This window comes from Dipodomys spectabilis, unplaced genomic scaffold, assembly GCF_019054845.1.
Source record: "Dipodomys spectabilis isolate Male_0828 unplaced genomic scaffold, ASM1905484v1 ptg000110l, whole genome shotgun sequence".
In the NCBI taxonomy this organism is placed as follows: Eukaryota; Metazoa; Chordata; class Mammalia; order Rodentia; family Heteromyidae; genus Dipodomys; species Dipodomys spectabilis.
The window spans coordinates 3,604,446-3,617,335 of record NW_024870787.1 but is presented as its reverse complement, the minus strand read 5'-3'; the positions used below and the strand labels follow the sequence as shown (position 1 = coordinate 3,617,335).

Sequence of the window (12,890 nt, the reverse complement as noted above, 5' to 3'; positions counted from 1 at the left end):
TTTGTTGAATGTTAGGAAAAGCTGTAGGCAGTCCAAGAAAAGGGAGACTTTTTGTTGTTGGTGGTGGTGGTCGAGGGGCTTGAAGTCTGGGCTTGGGCACTGTCCCTGAGCTCTTCAACTCAAGGTGAATGCTCTACCTTTTGAACCACATTGTCACTTCTGGTTTTCTGGTGGTTAAATGGAGATGAGTCTCAGGGACTTTCCTGCCCAAGTTGGCTTTGAACAGCAGTCCTCAGATCTTAGCTTCCTGAGTAGCTAAGATTACAGCTGTGAGCCATTGTCACCAGGCTAAAAATGGGGGATTTTTATAAAAGAAAATCCACCTCTTCACCTGTGTCTAAACCTCATATATTACTATTAAAACACTTCATCCTCAACTCATTTGATCTGACATTTGTAAATTTTCTCTTTCCCTATATGTGGGAATACTGCAGTCAATGTCAACTCAACTGTGGGACTGGATCAATTGTATGGTAATCGCTAGCACCTAAATCAAAAACATTTACATCAAAACAAATGAAACCCTCATTTCGAATAATTGTTTTCTCTTTTTATTACAAATCTGTGCTTGATTACTTCTTAATGTGACATTGGACCTCCTAACAGAGTGATGAATTTTTCTTTCTCTTGAGCAATTGTCCTTCTTCCACTTGGGTCAAATATTTAAGATTTCAAAAATTTCAATTGATAATTCATTAAGGTGACCTCTAAGAAAATGTGCATTTCTGGAATTGGTCTTCTGTGTTGTTCTCACGTGCACAGGCTTTCTATGATTTATTTGTTTTATAAGGAATTCTATTTTCCAAGCTTTGTGTGACCAATTTTAGTCCTTCTGATCAGTCTTTCCTACCCTCTCTCAGGAATCTTTTATTTCAGTCTGCCTCATAAAAAACATACTAGTTGTCAGCTAAATGACTCCCAGCTTCAGTATTTTGCCTGACTTCATGTAGGCTGTTGTAGGAGCCTTGACTGGCCTTGCTTACCGGAGAGTTTTACTTGTTTGTTTTGTTTTGTTTTTAGAGGTCTAGGATTACTAGTCAATGTATTAGCTTCTCTGGGCCACAGTGATCACCTGGACTAGAGTCAATGGGTTTTTGTCCTAATGATAAAAAAAAAAAAAAACAGCTGACTAAATTCCTGTTTTAATTATCTCAAAATGAGGCAATCTGGCATCCTTGCAAAGCCATCAATAATATTCTGCTACCACTTACAGAAATGGTCTATCAAGATGGCTTTTCAAGGTTGACTGTAAAAAATGTTTATTTCGGGGGCTGGGAAGGTGGCTCAGTGGTAAGAGCGCTTGCTTTGCATGCCAGAGGCCCTGGGTTCGATTCCCAGCACCACATAAGAAAAAAAAGCCAGAAGTGGCACTGTGGCTCAAGTGGTAGAGCACTAGCCTTGAGCTGAAGAGCTGGGAGACAGCGCTCAGGCCCAGAGTTCAGGCCCCACGACTGGACCCAAAAAAAAAAGTTTATTTCTGTGTGGGAGGACCATATAAAAAACAAAAAAAATCACATCGTACATTATAAATACTTTAGAAACAACAGCAAGAAAAAAAAAAAAACACTTGTGTCCCTATCTTGGGGTTCATTAAGCTTAACATCACCTTATCTATTCACATGCACATAGCTTTTGACCTTTTCTGCTTATCCACGACATATATTAATTATTTTCAATAAGGGATACCACGTGACTGATGTTTCTTTGGACTTGGATTATTTTAGTTAATATAATTTTTCCTAGTCTTTCCATTCCGTAACAAATTGGGTGATGTCATTCTTTCCGATGGACGATAGAATTCCCATACACACACACACACACACACACACACACACACACACACACACACAAACTCACAACGTTTTCTTGATCCATTCATCTACTGAGGTGCATCCTGGTTGGTTCCATATCTTAGCTATGGGAAATAATGCTGCAATAAACATAATTGTATTGGTAATTTTAATATGGTCTTGTTGCTGACTATTTAGGTGAATACCCAAAAGTGGGATTGCTTGGTCATTTGTGAGCTCTATGAGGAATCTTTTAAGGAACCTCCATACTGCTTTCCAAGTGGTTGAACAAGTTTACACTCCCACCAAAAAGGAAGTAGGGTTCCCTTCTTGCCACATCCCCTCCAGCATCTGTTATTGTAAAAATGTGGAGCGCTTCACAAATTTGCGTGTCACACTTGTACAGGGACCATGCTAATCTTCTCTGTATTGTTCCAATTTTAGTGTATGTGCTGTTGAATTGAGCACAGAACATTTTTTATATATAAAGTGGAATTGATTTTCTTAAACTAGACAATTCAACAAAAAGTAAGTTCAAAAGATTTGTCGTGAAATTTTAGAACCATGTATTTCTTACATAAGCACACATTTAAGACTAACTTCAAGATATGTTAAAACAAAATAATTCCAGGTATTTGTTGTTCAACAGATGTGTAGGAGGAGAAATTCAATTATTCTATACAAGGCACCTATCATAATGAACACTGCAGCAAGTGTTAAGTTTTTTTTTAAGTTTTAATGTTTTAAATATGTTTAATTTTGGGAATTTGCTTATATGCCAAAATTAAGATTGTTTGGTAGGTCATATAACTTTTCTATAAAGTATTTAAGATTTATGGTAGCAGACATATACAACTAAGTATGTACATTTCAGAGTTTACAGAAACTTTACTAATGAGAAGTTGCAAAGTCTTTGTATGAAGAAACAGTGAAGAGTTAAGACTTTGTTAACTACACAGTTTCTGTAAAAACTTTAGGGCTTCCTTACTTTATATGTCAGCGAGGAACAAAAATGATTATATAAACCATATACAGATGATAAGATGAGACATAAATAGTAATCTTAGAGGGTAAATTTAAAGACTACTCATAGCCTATAAAACTCTTGTTGAACATCATAATCTTAGCCAGTTTTAAATGTACAGGAATATGAGAAAATAGTAAAATCTAATATGTAGTACACTTCAAATACTGGAAACAATGGTATTTGGTTTTTATTTTATTAATCATTAATATTTAATTATTGGTTTTCTTTATTTGCAGCGTTGTTTTCCTTGTTGTAATATAATACAACTTTTTATAAGGCATCATTACGAGGTACTTTGAGAATGTTACTGGGATGGCCACACCATTTTTATAGGTGCATGTGAATTTACAAAGAGCAAAATTAAGAACAAAATATTGACTAAAATATTCTCAAGTAGAATTTGAATCAGGCGTGTTGATAAATGTCCACACATAAATCTTAGCCCTAGGCTGAAACAGTGGTTTTACAGAGTTGAGGCCACAAAATTGAGAGACGGTTTTGTGTTTAGTGTTTTGGTTTTGTGTCTGTTGCTTGTGGGGCTTGAACTCTGGGTCCTGTGTACTGCTCCTCAGCTCTTCATCTCAGGGCTATTGCTACCACTTGAGCCACAGCACCACTTCCATCATTTTCTGCTTATGTGGTGCTGAGGAATGTGGTGTTGATGGGTTATCATACATCAAATACCTTCAAATGTACATGTAGAGTCTAAAGATAGCAGTATGAATATTCTCATACAGCTCTTGTTTATCTGTTATGCACTTTCAGTATTATGATATTTCTCCTTCATTCTCTATTTCCTCTCTTTCTCTTTCATGCTCCATGTCTGCTACTTAGAATTTCTGCTGAGCTACTATTGTCCTTCAGGAACCACTGGGATTTTGGGAACATGATAGGGACGATCAGTTACCCTTGCATTCTTTAAGAGTTATAAGAGTGACGTGATATTATTCTTTGCCATTCTAAATGGCAAAACAACAGATCTAGGAATTCCTTTTCACTTTTAGTACTATTACAAATTTTCCTCATAGGAACCATTGGGATGGATAAAATACTTTAAACCTGCGTCCTAAAAGATCTTTTCCTTTTACAAGCAACCTTTTTCTTTTAATATCAGTAAGTAACAAAAACAAAGCTCTCCTATGGAAAGTAGGCTAAAGTTGTTCACAGGGATGAAAAACAAGGAAGTGGGGGAAGTGAGCACAGATCCTCAGAGCAGTTTATCATGTACACTTTGTGAGAATGACAATGTGCTGGGAAGTCTAGATTAAATCACTGAACACCTGATATATATATAAATATATGCACATATATATTTATTTATATATGAATATATGTGTGTATATGCCCTTATATATGTACACATGTATATTGCTCTACATACAAATACACACATATATATATATGCACATGTATACATGTACACATGGAGAAAGACGCATAGATACAGCCAACACAAGTTTCACTACTTGTTGAATATGCCCTAGACGGAATGCTTGGAACCAAATATGTTGAAGATATATTTGTCTCTAAGACTTATTTTAGCACTTCTCTTATCTCTTATAACTGGTAGGTTTTGACAGATTCGACTTGCAAATACAGTACAAGTGATAGCAAATCACCCAGAAATCTCAGTAAGTATAGGTCATATGGTGTCTCCTTGCTCCCCACAGAATGTTTGCTCTTGTAGACACTCTCAACAACCAAAAAAGCAGGAGAATACCCTGGTAAAGAATAAAGTTATACGGCATCTTTCCTTGAGCTCTTTTCCAACAGCTAGCATCAATTCATAAGTAATGAGTGAGTCCACAGAAGACTGAAGCTCAGGTCAACATTTAACCAACCCATTTGATAAGTCTAAAGTGAGAATTGCTGACTGAGGTCTTGCATTTCCTGGCCACGAAAATAAGAAAAAGTATTTGTAATGTATTAAAATTTGAGAATAATTTGTAACCTGTCAATAAATGTGTAAAATACAATTATACCAACGGACAAAAGATGCATTTCATTTGTGTGCTTTTGGACTTGGTGAGTGATTTTAGGTGTGTCTACACAAGTAGAATCAACATAAATGAAGCCAGCATTTCTTCATTTAAGATACAAGGAAAAAGTACAGGTTGACCCATTGTAGCAATGAGATGTACAAGACACTCTATCTGGGGGTACTAAGACCACATGATGGGTTTTTCTACATCCCCCATTCTTCCACCAACCTTACTCCCCTCTCCTCTTCACTCTTCTAAGGGTTAAAATATTTAATTCATATACTAATCCACCTCATCCCCAAAATTGATTTAAAGGTTTTCTGCTCTTGTTATCAATGTTGGTTTAAGGGTTGAAATTCTGTTTGTCAAAATTTGCCTTGCATTTTGTTTGGTATTGCCTACTATTCTTACATTGACCACGTGGTTTTATCATATTGGGAAAAATATCACTTTGTCACTGGAATTCCAAAAAAATATACTGCCGATTTTCATTTTTTAAAAACCCAAGTGCATCTTAGAACTTTAGTTTAAATGTGTGTGTGTGAAAACATGTTCAACATAATCTCATTATAAAAAGTGTGTAACAAGTTATCTTCTTCTATGTCTTGATAGTGATATTTACTATCAAATGTGCTGTTTGTTAAAAGAAAACGTTTTTTTCAAGGATAGTAGTAAAAGGCATGAGACCCAGCTCAGCTCCTAGCCAGCTGTGATGAAAAACAAACCAGTAAGGAGGTAAGAATTGTCTTAAAATGTTTGTTGCACATATCTGTTTCTGTCCCCAGAAAGTTCGAGTATAAGAGATGGTATGAGTATGCCTTAAAAGACAGCTTGTGAGTAAAGTTGGTAAGTAATTGTTGGCTGTGATTTAACATTAAAACTAGCATGTCATTCTCTATGTCCATCTAAAGTCGTTTCTTTAACGTCTGTGTATAATTTTGTAAGTAACTAACCAGGAGTTTTGACAATTCATCCAAGGGAGGCAATCTTGCCCAGATCCTGCCTGGACCATCCTACCTCCACCATGGTACACTGGACTCCTGCCTGACTCCATCACACACAGCTGATTCTTGGTAAAAGACTGATTTAGATTTACAAACACTAAGACTCTTGTGGACACTCTCTTTAAACCTTACTCATCCTGATATGAAAAGGCCAGCTATGTTGTTATACTATTGAAACATGTATAGTCCAGGAGAGCCTCTCATACAATTTAGTTATCAGTTATCAGTTATTTAGTTCCAGGCATACAAGGTATGCTCAAACTCTCATCCCATCTATTGAATTTTGTCATTGCAGAGTTCTGGCAAGTATTTGTTGATTAATTCTTGGTAGGGTGCACATAAACTCTACTTGTTCTCACTGATCTCCTTGTTGCATTAATTGGAAATGAAAAAGGGTTTTTGTGGCAAAGATTGCAGTTGAAAGCCAGCCCAGGCAGACAAATCCCTGAGACTCTATCACCCAACTAACCATCAAAGAGCCAGGGTGGAAGCTGGCTCAAAAATTAACCAGCCAAATGCTAAATGTGGCCCTGTGACTCAAAGTGGTAGAATGCTAGCCTCGAGCAGAATTGCTCAGGGAAAATGCTCAGGCCTTGAATTCAAAGCCCATATCCCAGCCACAAGCACCTAGATCCAAGGACAAGGTGGAAAAGAATAAGAGGAAAAGATATTACATCAGCCACTTTGTGACTGCCCTTTCAAAATTAACCAGATCCAAGAGGCCAATAGAAACAAGTTCAGAAGCTTGTCCATCTAATTTCCATATCTGTCTAACTTCTAAATGCACAGGAATTTACATTCTTGCCTTTGTTACCTGCTATTTATAGGAAATGATCAAGGTCTCTCACCAGGCCCTTAACTACTCCAATCCAGCCCTAGTTTCTGACTGGTTATAGGCTCATGATCCAAATGGAACTTTTCTGGATTATTCCCTGGTTGTGTTTTCTGAGGTCACTCTTATCAACTAGTCCTGCCACCTTGTCAGCCTTTTGCCTGATCTCAGCATTTTCAAGTTTCTGTCTAACAGGATAACAGCCCTCACTCAAACCTGGGTCCAAGTCAAGGACATCCTATTACTGCAGGCACCCAGAGGCTTTGCTTACACTCTTCTGGACCGAGCACAGACCTGGTCCTGAAGACGCCAGCCCCAGTGACTCCTGGACACACTCATGACAGCTGGAAGTAACCAGAAAAGACCACGATGCCCCTCCACCTTATATACTCCAGGGTTCAAAATGATGGAATCTGCTTTGTTCTCATACCTGCATGATTCTCCTCTCTCAGCCCAATTCTTTTTATGTATCCAAAGACCCTATAAAAAGAACTTGCTTCTCCCCACTTGGCCCTATCATTTCATGTATCTAAAGATGGAATATGAAGGATTCACCCCAACCCTGCTGTCCCAGGCTCATACACAATACAGGCAGAATCCCACGTATGTGTGAACTCCTTTTAAGTGCAGGCAGGGCAATCTATATAATCCCAGTTGTAAACATCCCATTGTGGGCCCAACTGAAAGGTCCCCACTTTCCTTGACCTAGGGGCTTTTCATTAACCTCTACCTCCTTGCTCAGTCCTCCTATAAAAACTCAGATCCTGTTTCAGCTCCCTCACACAACCTCCAAACCTGCTTTTCGACAATAAACAGTCCTCGCCTATTGATGATGTAGTCCGTCCTATTCCTTTTCCATTCTCCTAAATTTTCCTAACAAGGACAGCCTGTATTCTATGACCCAGAAGAGAGAAAATTACTAAGCATTCATTTACAGCCTTCTGAATATTTCTGATTCTGCACACATCAATTATCTCTCCATACCTATGTCCGAGTGAGATGATTTTAAAAGAATTTAGTGTTGGTTCCCGTGCATTACATTTAGATATTTAGAAACAACCGAGAAACCTAAAGGTCTATACGAATTTTTGGTGAGACTGAAGGGATAGTGGAATTTGGTTCTCTATAATTTGGGCAATTTGCAAAAAGAATTGGCAAATTACAATTTACATTTGCAGCAAACTTGACACATTAATTTTTTGTGTATTGAAAAGAGCACAAGCCTCAACAATATGTCAATGCTATCCTCTTATTTATCTCTAAAGGTTTATGCTCTGGTCATTTAGTATTAAAACTTCAAAAAAATTTAATCTTTAGCAAGTCATGCAAAGGGGTTTCACTTCATTTTGTCAGTGTTGAATAATGTGTATGTGCATTTCAATGTACAATACATCTGGATCATTGTCAATCATTCCACTTTTCTAATTTTCATACATTTTATAGTAAAAATCGTGTACAGAGGGGTTACAGTTACATGAGTAATGTCTTCTGCATCATATTCACACATTTTAAGTGAATATCGAGGGTAATTTACCTAGTATTGGAAGTTTAGGAGCGATCTTCATTTTCTGATGATAGTAGCAGGAGTCAGTTTAATTATGCAGATTCCACTATGGAGTGAGAACTTTAGTCTTCTAACTTTTCAATAAATTCAGAGTTACTTTTTATTAATAATTACAAACGTTTTATTTCAGTATTTGAAACGCTGTCCCAATTATTTTAAAACTTTCACATTAAGCTAGACTGACCTTTTTTCTCCCATTTACCCCACTAGCTCAGGTTAAGTCTCCTTTGGCTTTATTGTTTGAGAGGCCAAGGGAAGAGGGTAAACAGAAAGATGATTATTACTCAGAAATTTCCTTCCTCTTGTTTTTGCTATTCTTGTTGAGAGGAATACTAGATCAGGGAACAATAGTGATGCTTGACTTCACCATACAAGGGAGCATTCCTGGCATGTCAATTATTGTTTCTCAGAATCACTTAAACTGATTACTCTTTCCTTCTCTGTAACAGTAACCTAACTGTTGCACCCTTGGTGCAGAAGGAAGCACACTAACAGGTTTTTAGCTGTAAATTGGTATTTTATATCTCAACTTACTACTACCAAAAATATAAAGCTTTGGCTATATAAATGCAAAGGCACTGATTGTACAATAATACCTTATAAACAATTCAGCTCACCCCTCCTCTCCTATCCTCCTTTCTTCTGCCCTCATTTACTCACTCTTCCCTTATTCATTTCTTTTGTCTTTGCCCTCCGTATTCATCTCTAACTTCTCACTTTCTATCTTCCAGTAGCAAGTGATTTGGTTTATCAGACAACATATAAATCATTGAACAAATATTTTTTCTCCTTTTTCTGATTATTTATTTTTAAAAGAAGTGAGTTTTAGTAGAGCACCAGTGGCTTCCACCTAGCTACTAGGTAGGTTCAAATTTGACAATTGCAATTCCAAGCTATTCCAAATGAATAAACCTAAAAGATTCCTTTCTCCACTTGTAGTAAAAGGAAGAAGTGAAGGTGTAACTCAGGTGGTATCGTCCAAACATTGAGAATTAATGCTCAGATAGAGCTCAAGGCCAGTAGTTCAAAACCCAGTACCAACATAATGTTAAAAAATGTGTCCTTCTATTTTGAATGGGGATATTTCTCCAAAAATTCATACCCAGGACAATTTTCAAGGTCAAAGACTTTTTTAAAGGCTCTTTCAGATCTTAACCTGATTTCTCTGCTTGATTTACTTTATAGCAAATAGGAACCATTTGTTAGGAAATGGAAAGACTTGGTAAATATTATATTAAGTGAAGTAAGCCAGGCCCAAAGAAATATAGGTCCCATGGTTTGCCTTATTTGCAATATCTAGTATATGTATGAGTCAAGCAGAAAAGGTCAGATAAGTTGATGTTAGGGAAATGAACCCTAAGATATGTATTCAAATGTTTTTTTTTTCCTTTCATGCGATTGTATCTAACGCATTTATAAGATTATCTCATTGTTGCTTTGTATGTCCCTCCCCCACAATACAACCCCTGCTTTCACTATATTTGATGTCAGTATAACTTGTAGAGGAGATGGGGAAAAACAAGTCGTTTAAGGATACAGGTGGACCTGTTGCAACAATGAGAAGTACAATTTGTCATGTCGAAAACGAGCTTTACAACGTTGGTGCAGGGGGGGGGGGGAAGTGGAGGCGGGGAGGATTGGGTGTGGGGGAGGCTGGGAATGGATGTGAAGGGTAAACAAAGGAGGAGGCTGCAATGCTTGATAAGAAATGTACGCATTATCCTGCCCATGTAATTGTAACCCCTCTGTACAGTGTGTTCACAAAAAAAATAAAATAAAATAATAAAAAAAAGAAAGATTAAAAAAAAAAGATTTTGGATTAGAAACATCTACTTATTTGGTATGAAACCTACCAAAATGTGATCTTGAAATCACACTCCACAAACTGGACATATACATCAATTTAGCAACTTATAGGTCTCAAACTTTTATTTGTATTCTGTATCTCATATACATTCAGCTTCCCTACAAACATGCATGCATATTCATGTTCACATACATCCCCATACTCACATGACATACTAAATGTAACACTTTAATAAAAAATAATTACTGTAAAAGAACACCTTCACAAATGTAATTAAATATCATATTTTAAATATAATGCATTATTGAAATACTGATGAAAGTGCAGCTGGGAGGATGTTTCAAATAGAGTGCCAACCTAAAGATCACGTTTCTCAATCCAAACATCATTATTTCTATCCTTCCTTCTCCCATTAAAAAATGAACACATAATTCACCTACATGTTCCTTAATCATTGATTGAATAAAGAAATTGTAATATATATATTTATGCATATATACACAATGATATATTATTTAGCCACTCATTGTAATGAAATACCTTCATCTTCAGGAAAATAGATAGAAATGGAAACCTTCATATTAAAGCAATAAGCCGTACTGTGTAAACAAATACTAGATTTCTCACATGTAGACTCTAGATCCAGAAAATAAAATGAATGACCCACGAATAAACGATGGAAATGATTGAGTTTGGAAAAAAGTGAATGAGGAGATGAAGAGAAGTAGTGTGGAGTAAATACGTTCAAATACTTCATAAGTTAGTATGATCACATAATAAAATTTCAGTATAAAAATAGGATAATGAATTAATAAAAGGAATAAAATTTAATAAGCAACATTATGTGGACATATGTGTATAACGCAATAAAATTACTTTGTGAAATTATTATTTTTTAATAAAAAGAAAAATTCATTCCAGTTGTTATAGATTCATATGTTAATTTCCTTTTTTGTCAGTTATTTCCCTGACAAACTAAAAGGAGAAATAGGCTTTGCTCATTTAGAAAGACAATCTTGTCCAATTAGCATTAAAGTATTCTAGTTAATTACTGTCAATGTGAAATTGTTCAATCAAATTAAGTATTATATTAGAATATTTCTAATGCATTCTTCAAAATATTCTCTATAGGTATACACTTTTTGCTATTTATTGAATACGTTTTTTTTTTACTTAATTGCAATATTCCATTTTATGAATGGAGTTTGGTTTATGCAACTAGGATATATTATACCTGACCAGAAAATTAATTATTCAAACAGTTTTTTTTTCATCAAAAATGCTTATTGTGAAATAAAGGGCTAAATACAAATTATGTATATTTGAAGACAGTACTTGGTTAGTCCTCACATTCCCCATTCCCTTCTTGAGAATAATACACATTGTAAGGAAATGCTTAGAATGTTTTGGAGAAATAGCTTGACTTTAAACCAGTGATTTACTCTATGCTGCATTTTGTTTACTTTATATCCAGAATAGCTAAATTCTTACCTTATCATTTTCCTTAGGCTTTAGACTCAGGTTTAATCTCTGATGGGAGACAGATAAATATATAAACATTTTTTAACAGTGGTTAAATTTAGGTACAACTATACTCATGCAGATAGGCCTCATCAGTCATGAGACCATGATATCAAAATGTTAACCTATACTTACTGGTGTCATATTATGTGATTTTGCGTATTATAAACAGTGGTTATTAGCATTTGTTTTGTAAACAACATCATTTCATGGGTTAGGAACTGAAGTGAAACATTATACTCAACAAAATTTAAAGAGGCATCCAAAATTAGTTGCCAAATATACATCATGTAACACAATGTTTTGAAAATGCAAGCTAAAGGAAATAATTTATGAAAAAATCAACAATTAAAATAAATACAGAATCAGTATGACTTATATTTCTTTTACCCCAGTTGTAATACGGCTTGCATGATGACTTTTCTTATTTTATGCTTAGTTAGGTCTTGATATTTAGTTGGAGAAGCTATGTTCTTTCATGTATTCATTTGTCAGATCAAAGATGAAATGAATTCCATGCCAGAATCAAATTGCATTATAATGCTATAGTTGTATACTTTGCCAAAGTTTCAAATCAGCTCGAGTAGCTTGGGTCTTTTTTGCATCTAACTAAATAGGTATGCAATTTTGTCAGTACTAGAGACATTTTGACCACCAATTATTAAAATAGTATTTTCCAGAAACTACTATTCTCTTTTCATGAGATTTTTAATTTCATTTATGTAATGTGCTGATGTTTTCCTTTAGATAACCCACATTCAGTAATCTACAAACAGTGTAATTTGGAGCAGTTTAAAATTATGTACACTCAAGCACACTGTTCAAATTCTATTATTTGTATATTTTGTTCTTGTTAAATCAGTGGTATTTACGTCTCAATATTGATACTATTGGACTTATTCATTGCATTTCTGAATTTTTTTAGTATGTCATGATTTTTGTGATTTAATACTATAGCATTTTTCCTTTTAAATATGTGCAGATCTTTCTTAATATATAGTTACATTTGTTTTAAACAATTTGATACAAAAGATCTGCTATATTAGGTTCATACAGATGAATTTAATTAGCACAACCTTATTTCTGAGTGACAGCTATAATTATAGCTCTACTCAAATTAACATGTATTTGAGGTTTTGTACTTAAAAAAAACTGGGCCCAACATGTTTGTGTTCCTGGAGGAGATCCATTTCTTTGTTGTTTTTCCAGCTGTGGTGACTTTAACATGTGTGTACATTTTATTTCAAGAGTTTTGTGTATATATTTTGTTTCATATAACAGGAAGTACAAAAATAGTCAGTGACTTAGAACTTTCCCAAATAGAATTCTAAGAGAGACACTGGCAAGTGGGAGCGGGCAGGTC

At 35.3% G+C, this 12,890-nt stretch overlaps 2 non-coding genes across 2 annotated transcripts; one reads left to right on the top strand and one right to left on the bottom strand.

Annotated features, from left to right (window-relative positions):
- Window positions 1–1,278: 1,278 nt before the first annotated feature.
- On the top strand, window positions 1,279–1,343 carry Trnaa-ugc. Its single transcript has one exon. It is a non-coding gene; the product is annotated as a tRNA-Ala (tRNA).
- Window positions 1,344–2,151: 808 nt separating this feature from the next.
- LOC122114780 lies at window positions 2,152–2,258 on the bottom strand. Its single transcript, XR_006148645.1, has one exon. It is a non-coding gene; the product is annotated as a U6 spliceosomal RNA (small nuclear RNA).
- Between the last annotated feature and the right edge of the window lie 10,632 nt (window positions 2,259–12,890).